This window comes from Humulus lupulus, chromosome 9 (genome assembly GCF_963169125.1).
Source record: "Humulus lupulus chromosome 9, drHumLupu1.1, whole genome shotgun sequence".
NCBI lineage: Eukaryota > Viridiplantae > Streptophyta > Magnoliopsida > Rosales > Cannabaceae > Humulus > Humulus lupulus.
This window is the reverse complement of record NC_084801.1, coordinates 139,057,957-139,085,205: the sequence shown is the minus strand read 5'-3', so window position 1 is coordinate 139,085,205 and position 27,249 is coordinate 139,057,957. Positions and strand designations below refer to the sequence as shown.

Here is a 27,249-nt window from a genome sequence, read left to right as displayed (position 1 = left end):
AAGAGTGGAAATGACGTTAATGTACATTCAAAATCATTAGCCTACATAAAATATGTATACATGCTTAGGGCATAACAAGAAGTCCTACCCTTCGAGCTAGAGGAGGAGTTTATTGCCACGACCTCCGCCATTGGAACTGCTATAGGAGAAGGGGAGCCTAAGTCTATAACTTCTTGGATTAGGGGAGGTTCAGGCTCAGGTTCTACCTTGGGGCTAGATTCCTTCACATATTGCCTAAGTCCAGGGGCAAAGACACCCTCGATAATGGAGTGTCACGGCCTATGGTTGGTCCCGTACTCTTCGAAAAGGGCTGACCTAAAGGATAAGGTGTTATCTACGACTATAGTTCCCTTAGGATAGCCCATGTCGTGGAGAACCACTAAGTGATCCACACACTGAAGCGAGGTTATGTTATGGTCGGGGTCATTGGGGTGGTGATGCACGAGCTGGTTTGGGTGAAACCTAACTAGCCTAAGGTCGGCGATCGCCCTATCTAAATCCATAAAAGGGTATGGGTTACCTTGGCCGGAGGGACTGGCTGCTGCCCCCGATGAAGCTCATTCCACGTCAAGGTCCCGAGCAGCCTCAGGAGCTCGCCTTTTTCGCACGAGCGACACCTTGGCTTCTTTTTGCTCTTCGCCTTCGTCGGCCTCAGTTCCTCCCTCGGGGATAGGCGCTAGCTCGCGGACTATCGGGAAATTAGCCCAAGTCCTCCTCAAGGCTAGAGCCTGGCCTTCAGTAATTAACTTACACGCCAACATTGTGTCATCAGACATGAGCTGGCAGTAGTTCTTCTCGCTAGGCGGAAGCCTTGCCAAAGTATTGTATTGACCCCCAAGGGTCACTGATTTGGCTGTCCTTGCAAAAATGGCTGCACGAAGATACTCCAGTCAGTATACATGCGAGAAGACTAAGTACGATAAGAATAATTTCATGAGCTAAGAAAGGAAAGAAGAATTACGAGGATGGTTGAAATATCGGTGTTCGCAGTTGCAAAATCCATTCAAAATAAAAAACTGATCATTGAAGTCGTTGGGATGGCTGGGCAGCTCGATGACTGTGGGTGAGTTCGGGAATCGGGTCAGATAGTAGAACCCATCACCTTGTCCCCATTGATCCTGGCTGGCCTTGAGGCAGAAGAAATATAGGATGTTCGTAGGGGTGGGGACCTCCAACATCTGCTTCAGGAAGATGTACTTCAGCCCTGCCAACAGTCGGTACGAGTTCAGGGGGAGTTGGAACGACGCCAACTTCACATAATTGAGGAAGTCGGCAAAGTATTGGTCGAGGGGGAGGAAGGCCCCTACCTTTAAGTGCTCATCACTCCAAGCTGCGAAATTGTCCTGGAGTGGTGCTCAGATCCTCTCCCCTTCAAAGGGAGGTCGGGTGATGAGAACGCCAGTCCCGACCTCAATGTTGTGGGAAAACATTATCTTGTTGACCCTTCCTTGGGTCGTGATCTTGGAGACTATTCTCTCCGCCTCGAAGTAGGCATCAAGTCCCACCATGACCTCCTTCTCCACCGTAGGGCCGAACTGAGGGATAGGGGATTCTGGCGTGACCTCCTTTCCCTTGCTAGTTTGTTGGGACGATGAGCCAGATGCACTCTTCTTGGATACATTCTTCGTGGGCACCATTAGATTGCCTAACGAACAAGAGCGGTGAATCACTTAGTAGGTGACCTAGAATTTAGATAAAGGAATGAAAGCAAGAAGGCTAAGGTTTTTAGTCCGCGAGCTGAGGTAATCTCAGCCCGCGGCATGATTGCCATGTGCTACCTATGCTATGCGCCTAGGTTTCCTAACAAACCCCTGATATTTGGGGATCCGCATGTCAGACGCTCAGGCCACTATTTTCCTTAGGGGACGGTTTGGACCAATGTCACCCTACAAACGTAGCCCCTAAGCAACATAGTTTCGAGCCCTAAAAACCTTTTGTCTTCTATATACCGAATGGATATTTCCTAAAATTACCCAGGGATCACCAAAAAATTGCCCATTTTATGAACATCACAATCCTAGGAACATTTTAGGGCCTACTCGATCAACCTAATTTGAAGCCTATGTGCCAAAGACATTTGGGGAGCAACCTAATGCTAACTACGATGAAGTGCAGATTAGCATGATATAAAAAAAAAGAAGAAGAGAAACACACGAGAACCAGTAAAAGAAAAGTCTCGGCAAAACCAGAAAACTTACAGCGCATTCTTCAGCAAAAGAAGTAGACGGCGTAGAGAAGAGTTCCTGGAAAAATCATGAATGAATGGATTTCCGAGAGTTTGGCGACAGAGGGATTTTGGTATTTCTTTGAAAAGGAAGAAGGGTTTTGAAGTGCAAAAGAGAGAAAATGGGGAAAATTTTCGAATGAAAGGTGGTGAACACTGAAAATTGCCAACCCTATTTATACGTAAAAGGCATAAAGCGCCGTGGACCATTCGATCAGGCTGGTGCAAGATACGAGGATCATGTTTTGAAAGATTAAACGACGGCAAAAAGTTGGCCAGGCCATTTAATGCAATCCTCAAAACCTGAACATACGTCAATTACGACGTTCCACATGTCCCATACTCAAGTAGTGCCGAACCTGGGTAATCGCGGAAGAAGTTTAAAAGCCCCCACCGTGTCAGTCAGAGGATGACATCATAAGACATGGGCAGGGACTTGGAGGGAAAATGTACGTCCTGATATTTCAGCCCGGGTCTTTTTAGGCAGCTCGAGTATAGCTGGCTAGCCAAGAACAATACTAGATGATCCACGAGTTCATATTTCCTCTACGAAGGCAGTATGACTCCCCAGGTAAATAACACGAGATGATGAATATGAAGCAATAAGACACGAGCTAGAGACGCATATGAAGCACATCATCTTATATGCGATCTGGCGTTATGTTCAGGTCGGGGTACCCTAAAGATTTGCCATTTTCAGGAACCTTTATAAACCTGGATACATTATATATAAACGTGTGTGATCAGACATCACATGTCCGTTTATCCCTGAAGTCTCGGACACGTAACATAAACATGCATGATCAGACATCACATGTTCGATTATGCCAGGCGAACCATGATCAGTTTTACCTAATGATTAGACCATACCTTAATGTAAATTGTAATATTCATCATTTGTGCAAGATAGGTCACAGGAAGGATTTTTATTCACGTGATGACCCCAACACCTATCCTGGGATGGTTATTCTATAAATACCAAGACCCTGGGTAGGGAAAGGGCTTGAGTTTTTTTCTCTGTAATGCAAATACCCTGCCAAAATATAGAGAGATATACAGTAATAATATCGACTCGTGGACTAGGGGGATTTTAGCCTTCGAACCACGTAAAAAGGAACGAGTATTCTTGACCTTTCATTTCTAGCATCCCTAAGTGATATTTCCCTTATTACGGTTTATCCTTAAGCACTAATCTATTCCAGCTAATTACGTAATTCACTGTTAGCGAAAAATCGCATCAACAATAACTATGATGCTTATTGGAACAGTCTCCAAGCCTTCTTGAAAATGGAAAGAGAACATGTAGACTGCGACGAGAGAATTTTATGCTCGTGTGTAAGGTTCCTGAATGTTAAACTACAAATTATAGATACAGTGGAGGCTCATGTATTTGACAAGGGTTTTCAACAGAATTATCAAAAGTGGGTTTACCACGGTGAGGTGGAAGCTGATGTCACCAATGAGGTACTTGAGGAGAATGAAGATGTAGATGAGATGGTTGACGTCGTTGACGATTTCATCTTACCGCAAATACAGAGGAAGCAGATGGTGTGTCTGGCAGTCGAATGGGATAGTATTATGACGAGTTGTTCGACGAGATTGAAGCTAAGTTGTATCCGGGTTGTGATTGGATATCATCGTTAAACTTTTTGGCAAAGTTGATGAATTTGAAAGTTAGGGGGAAGTGGCCAAATAACCTTTTTGATGAATTGTTGAAGTTACTAAATTTTGCATTTCCGAAAGATAATAAAAGTTCCCCAACACACTACGAGGCGAAAAAGAAGTTGAGTAAATTAGGGTTGGGATATCAATCAATCCATGTGTGTAAATATGATTGTTCCTTATTTTATAATGAGCATGTAAGCAAAGATTCATGTCATGTGTGTGGGAGTAGCCGATGGGTCAATGAAAAGAAGGAGGGGAAAAAGGTTCCACACAAGGTGATGCGTTACTTTCCGTTGAGTCCCAGATTAAAGCAAATGTACAGTTCAAGACATACTTCTAATGACATGTTATGCCATCATGCTAGGAGATCAATAGAAGATGGGGTGATGCGTCATCCGGTTGACGGATCTACATGGAAAGACTTTGATGCCACACATCCTGATTTTGCAAAAGATCCTAGAAATGTTCGTCTAGGCTTGGTTGCTAATGGGTTTAATCCTTTTGGCAACATGATCTTATCATACAGCATGTGGCCTGTGATTTTGATGAACTACAATCTCCCCCTGGCTATGCATGAAGGAGGAGTATTTTATGCTAACTCTGCTTATTCCTAGGCCAAAATCATCGGGTAAAGACATGGATGTATTTCTGAAACCCTTGGTGGATGAGTTAAAACAATTGTAGATTAAAGGGATCGACACAAGTGATGGCACAAGGAATGAATTGTTCAAGATCCGTGTGGCCCTTCTGTGGACAATTAACTATTTCCCTGCTCGTAGTAGCTTGTCTGGTTAGAGTGGGCAGGGGTACAACGCATGTCCAACGTGCAATGAAGACACCACTTCCATTCGAGTGATTGGTAAGATATCGTATGTCAATCATAGGTGATTCTTGAGGAGTAATCATAAGTATAGAAGGGACAAAGAATTTGATGGCAACGTTGAGAAAATAAATCCTCCACAACAGTTTACTTGTTAACAAGTTTTAGATCAAATCAATGCTTTACCGCTTCAAGTGTTTGGTAAACATGACTGATTTGGGGGGGGTGAAGCACAAGCCAGGTGTAGAGGAAAGTAATTGGAGGAAAAAAAAGTATTTTCTATGAACTTGATTACTGGAGTTCAAACCAATTAAAACACAACCTAGATGTGATGCATGTTGAGAAGAATGTGTGCGACAGTCTCCTGGCACTTTGTTAGATAATGATAAATATAAAGGCACCACTAATGCAAGGCATGATTTAAAGAATATGAGGGTTAGGAAATCGTTGTGAGTTTACGAGGATGCCAATAAAAGGCTAATGAAACTGCATGTCCATACGTGTTCACTTTTGATTAGAGGCGAGATTTTTGTCAATTTTTAAAAGGAGTGAAGTTTCCCGATGGTTTTTGTTCTAATCTAAAGAAAAAAGTCACAGACAATGAGTCAAACATTGTTGGGTTGAAGTCCCATGATTGTCATGTGATAATGCAACGATTACTTGCAGTAGGTGTTCGCAAGTTTTTACCAGAATCTATATCCACTACCATCACTGAATTGTGTAATTTCTTCAAACAATTGTGCTCTAGGACATTGAACGTTTCTGATATGGAGAAAGCTAAGGATGACTTGATTATTATTTTATGCAAGATGGAGTTGATTTTCCCTCCAGCATTCTTTGACATAATGATCCATTTGGTTTTGTACTTGCCTGATGAAGAAATATTGGGAGAACCTGTATTTATGAGGTGAATGTATCCTTTTGAAAGATACATGAAAAAAATTAAAAAACTATGTTAGGAATAAAGCTCGTCCTAAAGGATCTATAGTAGAAGGATATGTTGCAGATGAGGCTTTGACATTTTTTTCAATGTATTTCAAAGGTGTGGAAACAAAATTTAATCAACCTGATCATAATGAAGATGCACCGTATGTGAATCGACACCTCACAATGTTTGAATCTCAATGTTGTCCTCTTAGTAAGGAAATTCCCGTGCCCCTCGACGAAAATACTCAGAATAAAGCTGAGTGGTTCATATTGGATAATTCTCCCAAAACTGAAGTGTATTTAGAGTAAGTACAAAATTAATATTTATTTTATTCTTTGTTCAATCTACTTCTTAATATTGACACTGTTAATTAATTAACAGGGAACACCTAACTGAGATGCAACAAAGAGATCTGGCTGTTAATCAGAAATTGATACAAAAGAAAGAGTTTCGTTCATGGTTTCATAAGAAGGTAACTTGTACTTAGAAAATTGCATACTACTGTATGCCCTAAATATCCACGGGGTATTAGCGAGCTGAAAAAGGGCATGATCCTATCAGTCACGTGGAAGCCACCTACCCGGAGCTGCTGTTACGAGTCTCTACCTCTTTAGCTCGAGGTAGCCAATGGTTTAGTGAGAATACTTGAAGGCATTGGGTCAGCAGCGTGGACACCACGAACTGAGACCACATCAAGCTCGGGGTGTGATCTGAAGTTGACACCTCCAACCCTTTATAAAGTCAACCACGCAATGTAAATGTGTGCATATCATACATCACGTGTCTACTCTATTCCTGAAATCTCAGACACGCAACATAAACATGCGTGTTCAGGCACCCCACGACTGGTTTGGGCCATGTGGCCCATTATCCCCCTTACCTATTGATTAGACCACACGTCATTGTCAGGTTTAAGGAATTAATCATGAATGTCACAGAAGTGACATGATGGGTAAGAAGGCCACGAGATGAACCCCTTTGCCAACACCCAGGTGTCCTCTCCCTATAAATATGGAGACCATGGGTGTTGCAAAGGGTTGGCTTCTAATTTGTAAAGAAACACCCTGTAAGGAAGATCAGAGAGATATCAATAATATTGCCTGGTGGACTAGAGGGATTTTAACCTTCGAACCACCTAAAAAGAGTACGCGAGTCATAACCTTCCTTTGAGATTATTCACATATTACAGTTCATCATTTAGCACTAATCCATCTCATTTATTCATATAATTATCCGTTGTCGAAGAACCGCGTCAACAGTTTGGTGCTTTCATTGAGAGTTCTTAGATTGGTCCTATCGCAAAAACCCAACCATGGTAGTTACTCGCTCGAGAAATGGTAACGAGGCGGATCAACGTGATGGGTAGGAGGCCCACCATGCCGCCATATCCGACGAGCAAAACCCTGAGGTTCAGGAGCGACTGGGGAAGCAACCAATGGGCCAAGACGAAACTGGAAGTTCGGCTCCCCGGCCGCCCAATCCTAACCCGGATTTCTACACGGCGGTAGAAATGGAGAATGAACAGTTGAGGAGTCAGCTGGAGAAAGCAAACAAGTAGATCGAAGAGGTTTTGGCCCGATTACCCCCTCTTACAACCGATGCTAACGTCGGAAAGAGGCATGGTGGGACTCATAAGTCCCGCCGGGGTAATCGGCCCAGGCCCAGTCGGTCGGCCAGACCCTCGACATCAAATTCTACTCCCATGTCGCATCACCAGGAAACTATATTTGAGGAACTTCCTAGGGTCGATCAGCCATTCAGCCAATTGGTCCGAACCTCAACTCCCAGTTCAGTTCCACCCTCGAGTGCACCTAGGAGGGCTCGTGGCAGCTCGGGAAGAAGATTCGGGGAGGGCTCGCGACGACAGCCCGCCCAGGCCAGCCGTCCTGTACCATGCTTAGTCCGCCAAGCGCAGGACGTGGGGGATGGTAGAACGGAGCGGCCGCGACCTAACTTAATCTGCCTTGATGGGACCAGGATCGCGTCACCAGTCAGGCATCCTTCATCACTGATAAGATATCCATCTCCTCCATGTCTAGTTTGAGACATTCCGGCTCATGGGAGAAGCAAGAGAAATCCTCCTTCCGTCGGACCTTCCCGTCGCAGCCGGGCGCCCAGAGAAATCCCGGATCCTCACCCTCAGTGGCGGGCTCCGGGCTTCTCAAATGGAAGTTACTAGATCGGGAGTAATCAAAGTGGCAGTTCCGGCGAAGACCTGCGCCATCGTTTGAGCTCGGCTCAAAGCCCTCGAGTCACCCCGCAGGGCAACATCCGAGATCGTCTCAACTCTCTGAGAGGAGATCCAACTGGAAATAGCAGTCGTGCTCGCCAAGGGGAGGACCTATTTGAAGTATGTGACAGTGGGAATGTCCCACATAACCTATCTCAAGATAGGAGGGACTATAACCCGCCCAACACGTATAATGGAACTGGAGCTGTTGAACAGCCCCAGAACAACCAAGGAAGCAAGGACCAAACCCTGGAGCGACTGGCTTAGATGGAGGAGCTGATGAGGAAGCTCTTATCGAAAAAAGAGAAAGATGAGTACGACTCGGGGGACGAACTTGAGCTCTTCGCCCCCAGCATAGCAGCTACGGCGTATCCACCTGGTTTCCGTATGCCTCACTTGTCAAAGTTTAATGGGGACGGGGACCTGTCGGATCATCTAGGTATGTTCAACACTCTAATGATGGCCCACAACATCGGTCCCGAGCTAAGATGTTTAATATTTCCTTCCACCTTGACTGGGCCGGCCAGGCAATGGTTCAAGCAGAGTAAAAAGCAGTCCATCAGTTCGTGGAAAACCTTTTCTACCAACTTCAAGAGGGCATTCCGACCTTCTCAGGCTGCCCGCGTCAAAACCGACACCCTGGCGAACGTAAGACAAAAGCCCGACGAACCTTTGAAAGCTTACCTGAGCAGATTCGCAAACGTCGCGGCTCGGGCTAGGGACGCAGAGACAGTTCCAAGCTTATGGCCTTGAGGACTGGAATCCTCGTCGGAGGCGGGCTCTGGGAAGAGATACAGAGAAAAGGTGTCAGCACCGTGAACGAATTCTTAAATAGGGCCCAGGGGTGGATAAACCTGGAGGAGGCGCGAGCGTCGGCCGCGGGAACCAGCCAGGACCCTGAACAGCCCGCTGGAGTAGGAACGGATATTGTGACAGCGACACAAACCGTTACACAGAATAACCAGTTTGGTGGAGGCAAGAGAAAAGGGAGCAGCGAGGGCGGCCAGTACGGCCCGAAGAAGAACAAGTCCGTGGAAAAGTTTAAGCCAGTCTACGCGACTTATACCAAGCTCACACACACTAGGGAGAACATTTTCCTAGCAAACTCTGCTCGCCTCCCCTGGAAGAAGCCAGAATCGTTGAAGCACCAGAAGGGTAAGTGAGACCCCTCCAAGTTTTGTCGATTCCACAACGACATTGGCCACAACACTGATGATTGTAGGCACCTGAAGGATGAGATCGAGACTCTCATCAGAGCCAGACCCTTGGCTCAGTATGCGCGGAATAGGGTTCCCGTCGGCCAACCAGCTCCGGAAGCTCCGATAAGTCAGCCCGGGTCTCGGATAGATCAGGACATCCCTCCTCCTGTGATAGGAGGAGAGATCTCCACGATCTCCGGAGGCCCCCATCTGGCTGGCACGAGCAGAGGTGCCCAGAAGAGATATGTCATCGAACTTAAGGCTCATAATGGAGTGGAGTTCGTCCCTGAGCAACATCTACCCAAGAAACAACGATTAGAGAAACAACCAATCTTATTCACTGAGGAAGATGCCAGTCACGTCCAGTTCCCTCATAATGAGCCTCTGGTTGTAGCTGCTCAGCTCGCTAACAGGAGAGTTAGGAGGATACTGGTCGACAATGGGTGCTCGGTGAACCTGCTATTCCGGTCTACGCTGGAAAAGATGGGTTTATCTGTCACCGAGTTGAAAGCCACCTCCATGATGTTATATGGATTCTCTGGAGAAGGGTCGGCAGCTATAGGAACAATCGAGCTGGTGATCACCTTGGGAGAAGGACCCCGGACTGTCTCAAAGCTCCTCGAGTTTGTGATCATCGATTGTCCTGCCGCGTACAATGCTATTTTGGGTTGACCTACTTTGATAGTGTTTGAAGCAATAACCTCCATCCGCCACCTCGCGCTAAAATTCCCCTCTTCCCCAGGGATATGCACTGTCCGAGGTGATCAGCTCGCTGCCAGGGAATGCTATAGCATTTCTATGAAGGGAAAATCAAAACCCGGGCAGCAGATGATGACCATCCAGGGCGGGAATGAGGAATCTTAGGAACTTGTGTCTAGTCCTAAGATTGAAAACCCTCAGAATTCCAAAGGGGAGAATATCATCTTAAATAATGATATCGAACCCAGAGTAGGCGAGGATAGATCCAAGCTCCAGGCCATCGAAGAGCTCGAGGAAGTAAACGTCGACCCACAAGACCCCTCGAAGGTGGTAAAGCTCGAGAAAAATCTATGTAGCGTAAGGAAGGCAGAGCTGATTAAGTTTCTGTGGGAGAATCTAGATGTGTTCGCCTTGTCTCATGGAGACATGGTAGGGATCAGTCCGAGCGTCATCATGCACACCCTCCACTTGGATAAAAGCGTGCCTGCAAAGTCCCAGAAACAAAGGTGCCTAGGGACAACCCGAGCTGAGGCCCTAGAGGAGGAAGTAGCCCGGCTCTTAAAGTGCGACTTTATCCGCAAAGAAAAGTTCCCGATCTGGGTCGCCAATCCTGTGTTGGTCCCGAAGCCCAACGGGAAAGGGCAGACCTACCCCAAAGATTGCTTCCCCTTGCCGAGGATCGACCAAATAGTAGATGCCATGGCGGGGCACGAGCTCATGTCTTTTATGGATGCATACTTGGGCTATAACCAGATTGCCATGAATCTGGAAGATCAGGAACACACTAGCTTCATGATCCTAACTAACGTTTATTGTTACAAGGTCATGCCCTTCGGGCTGAAAAACGCTGGGGCTACATACTAGAGGTTGGTAAATAGGATGTTTACCAACCAGATCGGGAAGACTATGGAAGTGTATGTTGAAGACATGCTGGTCAAGTCGAAAACTGCCGATAACCATGTCTCCGATCTGGAGAAATGCTTTAAGATATTGAGAGAATACGGCATGAGGCTAAACCCCCAAAAGTGTACTTTCGGGGTCGCGTCAGGAAAGTTCCTAGGTTTCATCATCAATACCAGGGGAATAGAAGCAAACCCCGATAAGATCAGGTCACTACTCAAGATGCCCTCACCCCGGTCGTGAAAAGACGTTCAAAGTCTGACAGGAAGGGTGGCGGGCCTCAATCGATTTATTTCTAAATCAATTGACAAATGTCTGCCATTCTACTACCTGCTCCGGGGAAATAAAAAATTCAAGTGGACCGAGGAATACGAACGTGCCTTCCTCGACCTAAAAGCACATTTAGCCGAGCCGCCCGTATTGTCCAAACCGACGGTAGGAGAGCCTCTTTTCCTTTACCTAGCTGTCACGGAGGATGCAGCTAGCGCCGTATTAGTCCGAGAAGAAAACCGATCTCAAAAGCCAGTCTATTACATCAGCGAGAGGCTTCTCAGAGCTGAATCTCAGTATCCATTGATGGAAAAGATGGCTTTCTGCCTCATTATGGCCTCCCGAAAGCTCAGGCTGTATTTCCAGTCCCACTCAATACACGTCATAACCGATCAGCCTTTAAGGCAGGTTTTGCAAAAACCTGAAGCATTAGGACGTCTGTTGAAATGGGCTATCGAATTCAGCCAATTTGAGATATTGTACATACCGTGAACTGCAATAAAAAGCCAGGCCCTAGCTGATTTTGTGGCAGAGTGCACAGGGTTCCGAGAAGATCCTGTAGAAGAGTCAGCCCATGCCTCCTTAGCCCAGGCCTCGTGGAAGGTCTTCGTAGATGGCTCGTCTAACGAGAATGGCTCTGGGGCTGGAATCATATTGATATCCCCAGAAGGACATTGATTCCACTCGGCGTTACAATTCGGATTCAAAGTGTCCAACAACGAGGCTGAATATGAAGCTTTACTTGCTGGGCTAAGGGTGGCCCAGGAGCTGAAGGCCAGCTCTGTCCAGTGTTATAGCGATTTCCAGCTCGTGGTAAACCTAGTGTTAGGGGAATACCAAGCATGGGGAACCAAGATGTCTGCTTACCTGGCCAAGGTAAAGAACGAGCTATCCGCATTTGAGGGCGGCTCAATCGAGCAGATACCTCGGGAGCAGAATGCCAACGCGGACGCCCTGGCAAAGCTCGCTACCTCTGGGGAGATAGAAACTTTGGGGCTGGTGCCAGTAGAGTTCTTGGAAAGACCAAGCATCGAGGAAGTCGGGGCGGAGGTCGAGATGATCGACGCTAGACTGACCTGGGTGACCCCCATCCTTAAGTATCTCACAACAGGAAAGTTACCCGAGGAGCGAAATGACGCAAGGCGGGTACTTTACCAGGCTCCATGGTATACGGTGATAGATGGGATATTATACCGGTGTGGGCACTCTTTACCTCTCCTACGGTGTGTTCTGCCAAGCGAGGCGAAGACCATTTTGCAGGAGGTGCACGAGGGTTTTTGCGGAGATCACACTGGGGGGCAAAGCCTAGCCCTGAAGATACTAAGGCAAGGGTATTATTGGCCCACTCTGTCAAAGGACTCGATCTCCTACGTCAAGAAGTGTGACAAGTTCCAGTGATTCGCCACAATTGCCCGGGCTCCCCCGGTTGAGTTGAAGATGATCATGTCCCCATGGCCGTTCGCGGTCTGGGGTATTGACCTGGTTGGTGCCCTCCCTACTGGAAAGGGAGGAGTTCGCTACGCGGTGGTGGCTATTGACTACTTCATCAAGTGAGCAGAAGTAGAGCCCCTGACGATGATAACTTTCACAGAGAGTCCTCGACTTCGTGGTCAAGAGTATTATCTGCCGATTCGGGCTGCCAAAGAAGATCGTGTCGGATAATGGAACACAGTTCAATAGTGACCTCTTCACCGAATTCTGTGAGAGGCACGCCATTGCTAAAAGCTTCTCCTCTGTGGCCTATCCCCAGGCCAATGGGCAGGTCGAGGCTGTCAACAAGACGCTAAAGGCGAGCCTTAAGAAAAGACTGGATGAAGCCAAGGGAGTCTAGCCCGAACAGCTCCCCCAGGTACTGTGGGAATACCGGACCTCACATCGAACGCCGACGGGTCATACTCCTTTCTCCCTAGCTTTCAGGAGTGAGGCAGTCCTTCCTGTCGAAGTAAAGGTAGCCTCGCATAGAGTCCAGGCATTTGACCAAGATCGGAATGACGAATTGCTCTGTGCGTCTCTCGACCTAATTGACTAAAAATGAGAAGCTTCACAGCTGCAACTCGCGCATTATCAACAGAAGGTCACTCGTTATTTCAACTCAAAGGTCCAGAAATGCATCTTTAGCGTTGGCGACCTGGTCCTCAGAAGAGTCTTCCTAGCCAGCAAGGATCCCAAGGACAGAGTGTTGGGACCAAACTGGGAAGGACCCTATCAAATAACCGAGGTCGTGAAAGAAGGAACCTTCAAGCTAGCTCGGCTTAACGGAGAAGCAGTCCCACAGACTTGGAACGCTATACACTTAAAGAAATATTATCAATAATATCTTTGTAAGGCTTAGTTAGAAAAGCCATCTTTTGTTTATTAAGTAATAGGATTTAATCTTTTTGCATTATCGTATATGTTTGTGGATGTAACGTCAAGTAACCACGAAAGACCCTTTCCTGATTACTTGGGGGGCATATATCCTGGATATAACCAGGTCCTAAAACTTAGAAATTGATTCAAATTGATTGATCGATGTTTTTCTTAAAAAGCACGAGATATCGATAAAGGATTAGCACGAACTAAGTTTTTTAAAAAATTAATGTCCTGGATATAACCAGGTCCTAAAACTTAGAAGTTTATTCAAATTGATTGATCGATGTTTTTCTTAAAAAGCACGAGATATCGATAAAGGATTAGCACGAACTAAGTTTTTTTAAAAAATTAATGTCCTGGATACAACCAGGTCCTAAAACTTAGAAGTTGATTCAAATTGATTGATCGATGTTTTTCTTAAAAAGCACGAGATATCGATAAAAGATTAACGCAAACTAAGTTTTTAAAATTAATGTCCCGGGTACAACCAGGTCCTAAGACTTAGAAGTTGGTTCAAATTGATTAGCAGATGTTTTTTCCTAAAAAGCATAACATATCAATCATAACACCAACAGAAACTAAGTTACACCACAAATATATATATAAATAGATTAAATAAATCTAAGGAAATCAATTGTCTCGAGGATAAAAGACCTCGTAATATAAAGTTACAAATAAAAATAAAAGAAAAAGGAGCAAAAATCCTAAGCCCCGCCAGGCCACTCCGTTGAAGTCACTCCCTCGGCGTCCTGCTCGGTTGCAATGGAAGTCTCCCCGGTCTCAGAGGGCGCCTCTTGTTGAAAGTGAGCTTTGAACTTTTCCAAGAAGGACTCCCACACCTCCGGCCCCAGGAAGGAAAAGTCACCATCCTGGTTAAAGGCCCAGCAATGGTACAGCATGGACTCCATGGAGGAGCTGGATGATGCCCTCTCTGCCACAAGGGCGGCCTTGGCCTCTTCAAGTTCAACCTTCGTGGGGTCCAGGGCGACCTTAGTAGCCTCAGCCTCCAGCTCGGCTTTCGCAGCAACCAAGGCGGCTTGCGCGACCTTCTCGCTTTCCCGGGCAGTCGCCAGGGCAGCTTTGGCATCCTGCTCTTGTTGTCGAGCGGACGCAAGGGCGGCCTAGGCAGCCTGGTGTTCACCCCAGATCTCGTCAATCCTGGCCCTGGACCAAGATATGCTCCGATGGAGAGCCAAAGCCGCCTGCAAGACAAAACGATAATAAGGCAAGTGTCTTAGAGAAAAGAAAAAACAACATAAAGAACCCGTGGTAAAGCAAACTTACCGCGAGGGTCATCCCCAGTGAAGACTCCATCACATGCTCGGGGCTCCTTGTCTCGATCTCCCGCAAGTCCCTCGAGGTGGTATTCTAGCAGTGGTCCACCATGTAGGTCGCGATTTCATAAACCGTCCCCCTAAAGACCTCGGGGATTTTCTCCAAGGCCTGAGGATTGACCGGGACGCGCACGCCGGAAGTCGTGGCTGACAAGGTCCCGGTTGGTACCTCCTGTTCCCGATTAGGGATAGGAGGTCGCAGGGGAGGTGGAGCCATCTTCTCCACTGCAGAAGGGGGTGGAGGCACCTTCTCTATGGCAGCAGGACCCTAGTTTGTCCCCTTGGTAGGAGACTTGGAGTTGGTCCCGGGGGGAGGAGTTTTCTTGGTCACCCGGAGCCTCTTCACCAAGGGTCCAGACGACCCGGAGGAGGGATTTCCCCCCTGGAACATAGACCGCAGAACGTTGTCCCCGAGCTGCAACATCTCCTCGTCTAAAACAAAGAGCGAATCATTAGTATGCATGTAAAAATACTTTGATGACAAAAAAATCTAAAGTATGTATTGAAAAAGGTCTTACCCTCCAAGCTAGAGGAGGAATCTATTGTCAGGACCTCCGTCCCCAGAGCTTCTATGGGGGAGTCTAAGATAATGACTTCATGAGTGAGAGGAGGCTCTGGGTCCGGATCCGCCTCAGGACTGGACTCCTCTACATACTACCTAAGACCCGGAGCTACTACACCCTCCAGAAAGGAGGGCCACAACATAAGATTGGTTCCGTACTCCTAAAAAAAGGTCGACCTAAAGGCCAGGGTATTATCTACTACTGCAATACCCCTAGGGCGGCCCATGTCATAATGCAACACTAGCAAGTCAACACACTGGAGTAGAGTGATGTTGCGATTTGGGTCGTTTTGGTGGCGGTGAATGAGTTGGCTGGGGTTAAACCTACCAAGCCGTAGGTCTACGGCGGCCCTGTATAAATCCCTAAACAAGTAAGGGTTACCTTGGCCGGAGGGGCCGGCTACTGCCCCAGACTGGGTCCGCTCTGCGTTGACCTCCTGGGCGATCTCAAGAGCCCGCTTCCGGCGCACGAGGGGCACCTCATCCTCCTCGTCCTCATCCGCGGCCTCCTCCTCAGGGATGGGCGCCATCTCGCGGGCTGGGGGGATGATCTGCAGCCTCCTCAAGGCCAGAGTCTGGCTCGGAGAAATTAACTTACACGCTAGCATCGTCTCATCAGACATGAGCTGGCGGTAGTCTTTTTCACTTGGGGGGAGCCCCGCCAAGGTTTCGTACTGACCCCCAAGGGTCACCGACTTGGCCGTCCTCGCAAAAATAGTAGCACGATAGTTTTCAAGTCAATAACGAATGGGAAGAAACTAACCAGCGACGATCTTGCGAGCTAAAGTTAGAAGGAACTTACGAGGACAGTTGAAGTAATGGTATTCGCAGTTGCGAAACCCTGTTGACATGAAGAATTGATCCTTGAAGTCATTGGGGTGGCTGGGCAGCTCGATGACCGCGACCGAGTTGGGAAAACAGGTTAGGTAGTAGAACCCATCACCTCGCCCCCATTGGTCCGGGCTGGCTTTGAGGCAGAAAAAGTAGAGGATGTCCGCTGGTGTGGGGACCTCCCATTCCTGCTTCAGGAACAAGTACTTCAACCCCGCTAATAGACGGTAGGAGTTAGGGGGGAGTTGGAAGGGGGCCAGCTTCACGAAATTCAGGAAATCAACGTAGTACTGATCCAGGGGGAGAAAGGCCCCAGCCTTGAGGTCTTCGTCGCTCCAAGCCGCAAACTCCTCATCGAGCGGTGCGCAGCTCCGCTCGCCCTCAAGGGGAGGACGGACAACCAGGGCGCCCTTCCCTATCTTGATGTTGTGGGAGAGCATGATTTTATTGACTTTCCCTTGTTTTGCCGCATAGGCCGGCTTATTTTTTAATCATTTAGTTGTAAATGACTTTTAAACTTCTATTTTGGGATCCCATGTAAAGACTAAATTTTTTAATGGAAATTTTTATTCTTTTGACCAAAATCTTTCATACTTGAGCTATTAGTTACTTAATCACATGTTTTTGTCCAAATGACTCGTTTAGCGAGTCTAGCACTATTTTTAACACACGTCATAACGATCCGTGATTAGTAGAGGGTTACAACTTGGTATCAGAGCTGCCAAGCTTTAAAAGTTCCTAGTGACGAACTTAGCATGTACACTAACTGCTAAAGACAAGATCGACTCATGGTTTGGTAACTATTAATATAGTTATGCGTGCAATTGCTTACATGAAATATATATGCCTTACTTGCCTATCTAATTAGGAAGCATGAGCTATTCTGATAGGGTCTGGCCTTTGAGTGTTGTATGCATGTGAAAGATGTGCTTATCAGCACAATTGTTGCTTGTAGATGTTATAGAAATGCTTATTAGCATCATTATTGCTTCTGAATTCTAGGAATGCTTAATAGCAATATTATATGTATATGAATTCTAGGAATGTGCTTATTAGCATTGCTAATTCTTATGAATGTTAAGAACGTGATTATTAGCACCCTAATTGAGCATGAATATGAATCACTATACTTATTAGTATGACTATATATGTGTGAAGATATTGGAATCCTTATTAGCCTTGTCGATGCATGTGAATCCTTATTTGATCAATTTTGGACCGTGGGTTGGCATGAAATACTGTTATTATTGCCTGATAAGCTAAGTCATTGATTGCAGATAGACTTGGAAGTTTTCTTCTAGGGAAATCAATTGAGCCAACCGGCGTTGAAAATCAGGTCGGAAATAATGACCATGGTCAGAACTGTCCGACAATCCCTGAGAACTAGCAACAGATGCTTGCTGATATGCAAGCTAGGCTACAGAGGCAGGAAGAAGAAATTCACCAGCTGAGGCAGCAGTAGGTTCCGACAAGGAACGCTACATTAGTAGCACCATTTGCTGTCGCAGTACCGACCATACAGCGGCAGTCAGAGATTGAGAATCGTTGGGAACTATTATATGAACAGTTCAGGAAACAACACCCTTCGAATTTTAAGGGTAGCACGGATCCACTCAAGGCTGAGTAGTAGATGAGCATGATGCCATCCATCCTAGACTTTATGAGGGTGGTGGGCAACGAGAGGTGGCTTGTGCCATGTACATGTTTAGGGAGGATGCCCGAATCTGGTGGGAGGTGGTGTCACAAACTAGGGACATATATACAATTAAGTGGGAAGATTTCAAAGATTTATTTAATGAAAAATATATTAATGATGAAGTGAGAACTACGAAGGCATATGAATTCAATAGTTTGGTTCAGAGAAATATGTGAGTAATAGAATATGCCCTGATGTTTGATAGACTATCCAAGTTTGCTTTGGACTTGGTGCCTACTGATGTAACCAGGAATGAGAGATTTCTTAGGGGGCTGAATTCTATGATAGCCCAGGATGTCAGAATTACTACAGTGCTTGGAGTGACGAGATACACTCAGGTAGTAGAGATAGCCCTTACTACAGAGGGTGCTGAAGACAAGATCTGTGCAAGAACGCGGCAATAAGGGATACTAGGAGGATGGGACCTCCCTTTATAGGTTCTTGTAGGGGTGGAGGCCTTAGCAACCAGAAAAGGAAGACCCCATATATTGTTTCAGCTTCAGGCCCCGATATGAGGCCACGAGGTGTATAGATTGGCCACCAGGGCAGAAATGAGGACTGGAGAACGTATCTAGAGTGTGACAGATGTAGAAGACGTCATTTGGGAGAGTGTCGGGCGAAGGCCGGCTTTTTATGTGGAATAGTGGGGCATCTCAAGCAAGACTGCCCAAGGATGAAGACAGAGGAGCCGAAAAAGGTGGACTTCTTAACTTTAGCTCGAGTGTTCGTACTAACGCAGGCAGAGGCTACGGCTAGTTGCTCAGTGGTGACAGGTCAGGTTTCTAGTGCTGACACTTCTTATATTGTACTGATTGATTTTGGTGCTACACACTCCTTTGCTTCTAGTAAAGTAATTGATAGACTGTGTAGGTCATGTGATTATTATATTGTTGGGTTTGGAACTGTAACACCCCATGTCACTATGGCTGCTTTCTGGAATGATGACTAGCCCTACAATCTAACACGAGTCTTTCCAGCGTGCTTTGTCCTCACTCAAACACTTACTAGGAAAACTTCCTAGGAGGTCACCCATCATGAGACTACTCCAGGCCAAGCACACTTAACTTTGGAGTTCTCAAGTGATGGGCTGCCTAAAAGAGGATGCATCTTGTTGGCATAGGTAGAATGATGCAAACCAAGGAGCTGGACATGCTGATCATACATGTGGGAATGGAGTTGGATTTCCACTAGACCCTTTGTCACTTCCTAGTGGCCCAATTACAAGACTTAGAGCCAAGCGTTTCAAGGAAGCACTAAATGGGCTAATCCAAGAGATTTGGGTTGATTCTAAAAAGACCAAGATGGACTCAAATAATAATCAAGGCTTAGTCCGTGTCATCAAAGCAAGTGAAGAGGCTAATTAACATCCAAAAACGTAATCAGCATGGTTTAGTCATTAAAGGGCATGATTTTGATGAGTTTCGAGGATATTAAATAGGGGAATGCCAATGGCCTTGGCTGGTTATGTTAATGCATTGAATTTAGTCATTTAAGTTATTTTTGGCTGCCTTTTGAAGACCAAAATGCCTAAAGACGTGGGGAGTTATTATTTTTATATTTGTGTTGCTTTTAAGGCTGAATTATGACTTTTCCTATTCTTGGAGGATTGTTCCAAGTATATATAAGGTTTTTATGAACATTGTAAGACATTATGTTTTGAGAAATATTATTATTATTGTGAGGTGTGTTCCTCTTCGTTCTTGAAAGAACTCTTGAACTTATCAAGTTAATCTTGTGGCGTTCAAACAACCAAACTTATCACCTTGATCCTTGAGATATTCTTAGGTTTCCTGGTGTGGCATTTTCTTTCCTTTGTAGCCTTGGTTTTCATCTAATTAGGTGATGGGTCAAGGCTCAACAAATCTTGTCTACACGATCTTGGGGTTCCAAACCATCATTGTTATCGGGTTTCATCACAATTGTTGGTGAGGTTCATATCATTTGGAATCAGAGCTTTGGTTCTAAGGCAAGTTTGACTATCTTTTATTTTCGTTTTCATATTCCCTACTGTACTTGAAAAAAAAAAGAACAACAGCAAAAAAAAAAAAAAAAAGAAAAAATAAAGTACACGATTCCATTAAGAAAAATTTATTCCTTTCAATCTTGTTTCTCACCATATTCAAGTTCTTGATCTTTGACCTTTTGATGAGTCCTTTTTCCCATCTTGATCTTTTGATGAGTTTGGTTGCTTCTCCTTTTTGAATGGTTGCTAGATTGTTTTGGATTAGTTTCTTGAAGCTCAATTAAGAACTAAAGAAGACACGAAAGAGTGCAAAAAGGCAAGAGTGTGTGAGGCCATAAGAGGATAAAGGACATTTAGAGTGAAAACACGAGTGCAAGGGTATCAATTGTTGAGTGAAACACGTGAGAGCGTGCTTGTGAGGATTCTAACTTTGTTTTGCAGATTCTAAACATGTCCAATAATAATAAAGAAGACACAGCCGGAGACTTTCGACAACCCACAGGTCCGAACCTCCAAATGCAAACGTTGTTAGGGGAGATGAGGCGTATGATGAGGGCTGAATTGGAACCTATTCATAAGAGGTTGGATAGGGTAGAAGCGAGAAATCCTAGGGAACAACAATAGGACAACCCAGTAGGCAACAAGGTGGGCGTGTTCCGTGGCAGAATGTTGAGGAAGAGGCTGAGTCAGAGGAGTTTGATGAGCCATATTTGAATCGGGGCAGGTTTGAGCGTGGGTATGGGAATAGAGAAGCTAGGATGGGTAGGCCTAGGAGGGATAATGATTTAGGAAACATAAAGATTAAAATCCCATCTTTTCAAGGTAAAAATGATCCTTAAGCTTATTTGGAGTGGGAAACTAAAATGGAGATGGTGTTTGATTGTCATAACTACTCGGAGATAAAGAAGGTTAAGTTGGCAGCAATTGAATTCACCAATTATGCCATTGTTTGGTGGGATCAATTACTGATTAATAGGAGGAGGAATAGAGAGCCACCCGTGGACACTTGGGAGGAGATGAAAATTCTTATGAGGAAGCGTTTTGTACCTAGCCACTATTATAGGGGATTGTATCAAAAGTTGCAGAGGTTAAATCAAGGTTCCAAGAGTGTGGATGAGTATTACAAGGAGATGGAGGGAGCTATGATCCAGGCTAATGTAGAAGAGGACAGGGAAGCCACCATGGCTAGGTTTTTGCACTGTTTAAATCGAGAGATTACGGATATAGTTGAGTTGCAGCACTATGTTGAGCTGACGGATATGGTGCATCAAGCCATAAAGGTGGAGGAACAATTCAAATGGAAGGGATTGGCAAGGAGGGGACAACCTATGGCTACCACCAGTCTATGGAAGACAACTCCAAAAAGGGACGAGCAGCTACAAAATATTCCAAAATTTGAACCCTCTAAGAATGTCAAGCCAACGACCGCCACTACTTTAGGTAACACTGATTCTTCTAATTCTAAAACACGTGATATTAAGTGTTTTTAATGTCAGGGGCGGGGACACATAACTAGCTAGTGTGTAAACAAAAGGGTGATGGTGATTAATGCCCAAGGAGAGCTTAAGTCAGAGAATGAGGAAGAAGTAGATGATGCTGCCATGCCACCTTTGGAGGATGCTGATGATGAGCAAAATGCTGTGGTTGGAGATTTATTGGTAGCAAGGCAAGTTCTCAATGTGCATGTTAAGGAGGAAGAAAGTAACAAAAGGGAGAACTTATTTCATACTTGGTGCTTTGTAAATAACAAAGTTTGCAGTGTCATTATCGATGGAGGGAGTTGTACAAATGTAGCCAACACTTATTTGGTGGAGAAATTGGCCTTAACCACTTTGAAACATCCTCACCCTTACCGGCTTCAGTGGCTGAATGATTGTGGCGAAATCAAGGTGACAAGGCAAGTGTTGGTGGCGTTATCCATTGGAAAATATGAGGATGAGGTGCTTTGTGATGTGGTTCCTATGCATGCATGCCATTTATTGTTGGGAGGACCGTGGTAGTATGATTTGAGGGTTACGCATGATGGATTCACGAATAGGTATTCTTTCCCTCTTAAAAGGCAACCTATTACTCTTGTTCCATTAACTCCAAAACAGGTCATGGAGGATCAACTAAAGTTACAAAGATCAAATGAAAAAAAATAAATAAAGGAAGGCTGAAATAGAAAAAAGAAAAGAGTTTAAAAATAATGAAAGAGAGAAAAACATTGATCAGAGTGAAAAAGAAAGAGAGAGGATTTCAGCCATAGTGAGAGCAAGAGAGGAAAAATTCAGTTATATTGCAAAAAAAAGTGAGATCAAGAGAGCATTATTTTCACACCAGCCCCTTATTGTACTCATGTACAAGGAGGCTCTTTTATGTACTAATGATCTCGTCGGTACTTTGCCGAGTGATATTGTTTCTCTTTTGCAGGAGTTTGAAGATGTCCTTCTCGAAGAGGTACCTTATAGCTTACCTCCAATTCGAGGGATTGAACATCAAATTGATTTCATACCTGGTGCATCCATTCCAAACCGACCTGCTTATAGGAGCAATCCCAAGGAGACCAAGGAGCTTCAGTGGCAAGTAGGTGAATAATTAGAGAAAGGATATGTTCGTGAAAGCATGAGTCCTTGTGTTGTTCTGGTGCTATTAGTTCCTAAGAAGGATGGAACATGGAGGATGCGTGTTGACTGACGAGCCATCAACAACATAATGGTAAAGTATCGTCATCCCATTCCTAGATTAGATGATATGTTGGATGAATTGCATGGTTCTTGTGTCTTTACAAAAATTGATCTTAAGAGTGGATATCATCACATTAATATGAAGGAAGGTGATGAGTGGAAAACTGCTTTTAAGACTAAATATGGTTTGTATGAGTGGTTAGTAATGCCTTTCGGTTTAACTAATGCTTCGAGCACATTTATGCGTTTGATGAACCATGTTTTGCATGCATTTATTGGCAAATTTGTAGTTGTGTATTTTGATGATATCCTAATTTATAGCAAAAACTTGGAAGAGCATGTAATGCATTTGAAATCTGTTTTGGAAATTCTAAGAAAAGAAAGGTTGTTTGCAAACCTCAAGAAGTGCACCTTTTGCACAGATAAGCTTGTATTTCTTGCTTTTGTTGTTAGTAAGAACAGAATTGAGGTGGACGAGGAAAAGGTGAAGGCAATCCAAGAGTGGCCAACGCCTACAACAATCAGCCAAGTGAGGAGTTTCCACGACTTAGCTAGCTTCTAAAGACGGTTTGTGCGTGATTTTAGTAGCTTAGCCGCCCCTCTTACTGAAGTCATCAAGAAAAATGTGCAGTTTAAGTGGGGGAAAGAACAAGAAAAGGCATTTAATCTGATCAAAGAAAAGTTAACTAATGCACCTTTGCTTGTTTTACCTAACTTTGCTAAAACTTTTGAAATTGAGTGTGATGCTTCAGGAATAGGTATTGGAGTTGTTTTGATGCAAGAAGGACGTCCAGTTGCTTATTTCAGTGAAAAGTTGAGTGGGGCAGCCCTAAATTATCCCACTTATGATAAGGAGATGTAGGCCTTGGTAAGGGTTTTGGAAAATTGGCAGCACTATCTATGGCCAAAGGAATTCGTGATTCACACAGATCATGAATCTTTGAAGCATTTGAAAGGACAGCAAAGGTTGAACAAATGCCATGCCAAGTGGGTGGAATTCATTGAAACATTTCCTTACGTGATCAGATACAAGCAAGGTAAGGAAAATGTGGTGGCTGATGCATTGTCCCGCAGGTATGCTTTACTTTTCATTCTAGATACAAAATTGCTTGGCATTGAATACATTAACGATTTGTATGCACAAGATTCTGATTTTGGTGATGTGTTCAATGCATGTGAAAAAGTGGCGTTTGGTAAGTTTTATAGGCATGATGGATTTTTGTTTCGAGAAAATAAACTGTGTGCCTATGTGTTCTTTGCATGAATTGCTTGTGAGAGAAGCTCATGGTGGTGGTTTGATGGGTCATTTTGGTGTAGCTAAGACTAGGAATTTGCATGATCATTTTTTTTGGCCTCATATGAAACGTGATGTGGAAAGAATCTGTGAGAAGTGTATCACGTGTAAGCAGGCTAAGTCTAAATTAAAACCCCATAGTTTGTACACCCCTTTGCCAATACCTCATGAACCTTGGACTGATATTTCTATGGATTTTGTTTTAGGTTTACCTAGGACTAAGAGGGGGAGAGATTCAGTTTTTGTGGTGGTAGATCGATTTTCCAAGATGGCACACTTCATTGCATGTCATAAAGCTGATGATGCATCACATATAGCTGATTTGTTCTTCAAAGAAATTGTTAGGTTACATGGCATGCCTAGGACCATTATTTTTTATCGGGATGCAAAGTTTTTGAGTTACTTTTGGAAGACTTTGTGGGGAAAGTTGGGAACCAAGTTGTTATTTTCTACTACTTGTCATCCACAAACGGATGGTCAAAGTGAAGTAATGAATAGAACTTTGTCTTCTTTGTTGCGTGCTATCTTGAAAGAACTTGAAAACATGGGAAGATTGTTTGCCACATGTTGAATTTGCTTACAATAGAAGTACACATTCTACAACTAAGTTTTCACCATTTGAAATTGTTTATGGCTTTAACCCATTGTCGCCTTTGGATTTAACTCAGTTACCTTTGAGTGAACGTGTGAACTTAGATGGCAAAAAGAAGGCAGAATTTGTAAAGATGATTCATGAAAAAGCACGGTTGAACATTGAAAGGAGGACTAAACAATATGTCCATCAAACCAACAAGGAACGCAAGAAGGTAGTGTTTGAACCAGGAGATTGGGTTTGGTTTCACTTAAGGAAGGACCGTTTTCCAGAGAAACAGCGTTCAAAACTCCTACCACGTGGTGACGGACCATTTCAAGTAGTGGCACGCATCAATGATAATGCCTACAAGCTTGACCTACCAGGTGAGTATGGTGTTAGTGCAAGTTTTAATGTTGCTGATTTGTCTCCTTTTGATGTAGGTGCTGATTTGAGGACAAATCCTTCTTAAGAGGGGGAGAATGATGCAAACCAAGGAGCTGGACATGCTGATCATACATGTGGGAATGGAGCTGGATTTACACTAGACCCTTTGTCACTTCCTAGTGGCCCAATTACAAGACTTAGAGCCAAGCGTTTCAAGGAAGCACTAAATGGGCTAATCCAAGAGATTTGGGTTGATTCTAAAAAGACCAAGATGGACTCAAATAATAATCAAGGCTTAGTCCGTGTCATCAAAGCAAGTGAAGAGGCTTATTAACATCCAAAAACGTAATCAGCATGGTTTAGTCATTAAAGGGCATGAATTTGATGAGTTTCAAGGATATTAAATAGGGGAATGCCAATGGCCTTGGCTGGTTATGTTAATGCATTGAATTTAGTCATTTAAGTTATTTTTGGCTGCCTTTTGAAGTCCAAAATGCCTAAAAACGTGGGGAGTTATTATTTTTATGTTTGTGTTGCTTTTAAGGCTGAATTATGACTTTTCCTATTCTTGGAGGATTGTTCCAAGTATATATAAGGTTTTTATGAACATTGTAAGACATTATGTTTTGAGAAATATTATTATTATTGTGAGGTGTGTTCCTCTTCGTTCTTGAAAGAACTCTTGAACTTATCAAGTTAATCTTGTGGCGTTCAAACAACCAAACTTATCACCTTGATCCTTGAGATATTCTTAGGTTTCCCGGTGTGGCGTTTTCTATCCTTTTTAGCCTTGGTTTTCATCTAATTAGGTGACGGGTCAAGGCTCAACAAATCTTGTCTACATGATCTTGGGGTTCCAAACCATCATTGTAATCGTGTTTCATCACAATTGTTGGTGAGGTTCATATCAGGTAGTACCCATCAATCCTTTTAAGCCATCTTCAACTGTGTTGTCCCATACCTACACAGTCTTAGAATCATCACACTTGACCTTCCCCAGGCGATGTGGGATTGCACAGATTTTTCATGGTCTTTCTCCCTGCGGATCATGGGAGTCTTGTTGTCACAATCACCCCCCCCCCCCTTAGGGGTCCGACGTCCCCGTCGGCCACAGTTCTGCCTTGGTCAAGGCATTGATACCTTTAGTAACATCCAATGTCACTATGGCTGCTTCCTGGAATGACAATTGGCCCTACAAACCAACATGAGTCTTTCCAGCGTGCTTTATCCTCACTCACACGCTTCCTGGGAAAACTTCCTAGGAGGTCACCCATCGTTAGACTACTCCAGGTCAAGTACTCTTAACTTTAGTGTTCTCAATTGATGGGCTACTTAAAACAAGATGCATCTTCTTATCGATAGCCCATCAGTTGAAAATTCCAAAGTTAATCATGCTTAACCTGGAGTAGTCTCATGATGGGCGACCTCTTGGGAACTTTTCCCAAGAAGCGTGCGAGTGAGGACAAAGAAAGCTGGAAAGACTCGTGTTAGTTTGCAGGGACAGTCGTCATTCCAGGAAGCAATTATAGTGACGTGGGGCGTTACAGGAACCCCATTTCCTAAGGGTGAGTTGGTGGTCTCTAGGAGATGGGTTAGAACATTACCGGTGTCAATAGATGGCAAATAGTTGTCAGTTGAATTGATTGAGCTAGCCATGAACGAATTTTATATGATTATGGGAATGGACTGGTTAGTTAGATATGGGGCAAGCATTGATTGTAAAATGAAAATGGTAACCTTTGAGTCCGAGGGTTAGGATCCCTTTGTATTTCTTGGCACTATGCATGGACCCCGTGTTCCCATGATATCAACATTGAGGGCTAAAGACCTACTGTGAGGTGGATGGATAGGATTCCTAGCCAGTTTGGTGGATACCACTTAGGTCGTGCCAGTGGGACCAGAAGAGACTAGATTAGTCTGTGAATTCCTAGATGTGTTTCCAGAGGAGTTGCCAAGGTTGTTGCCATATAGAGAGATATAATTTGTTATAGAACTGACACCAGGGATAGAGCCAGTGTCTAGGGCAACATACAGAAGGGCCCAAACCGAGTTGAAAGAACTGAAGGCACAATTACAGGAGTTGTTATACTTTGGTTTTATTAGACCCAGTTTTTCGCCGTGGGGTGCACCAGTCCTATTTTTGAAGAGGAATGATGGTTCTATGAGGATGTGCACTGACTACAAGAAGCTAAATAAGTTAATCATTAAGAACAGGTATCCTCTGCCAGAGATAGATGACCTGTTTTATCAATTGCAGGGTAAGATGGTATTTTCAAAGATAGATCTTCGATTTGGTTATCTCCAGTTAAGGATCAAGGGGGAAGGCATACCAAAGACATCTTTTTGCACCAAATATGGGCATTATGAGCTCCTCATCATGTCATTTGGTTTGACTAATGCCTTAGCAACTTTTATGGATCTGATGAGCAGAGTGTTCAAGGAATATCTGGATAGGTTTGTGATCATCTTCATCGATGATATTCTAGTTTATTCACAGTCAGAGGAAGAGCATGAGCAACATCTCAAGTTTGTCTTGCAGAGGCTGAGAGAGCATAAACTGTTTGCGAAGTTAAGGAAGTATGAGCTTTTGTTACCTTAGCTGACTTTCCTGGGTCACATTGTTAGCAGAGATGGAATCAAGGTGGAACCAGCTAAGAT

General features: G+C 44.5%; 1 long non-coding RNA gene across 4 annotated transcripts in view; it reads left to right on the top strand.

Annotated features, from left to right (window-relative positions):
• LOC133799279 (uncharacterized) overlaps positions 1 to 27,249 on the top strand; it is a 52,492-nt gene that overhangs the window by 14,529 nt on the left and 10,714 nt on the right. For 2 of the 4 annotated variants that reach the window (XR_009876397.1, XR_009876399.1), the window contains exon 4: positions 17,292 to 23,376. This is a non-coding gene — a long non-coding RNA (uncharacterized LOC133799279). The remainder of the gene's footprint in view (positions 1 to 17,291; positions 23,377 to 27,249) is intronic. The other 2 variants (XR_009876401.1, XR_009876400.1) reach the window with 2 other exon arrangements.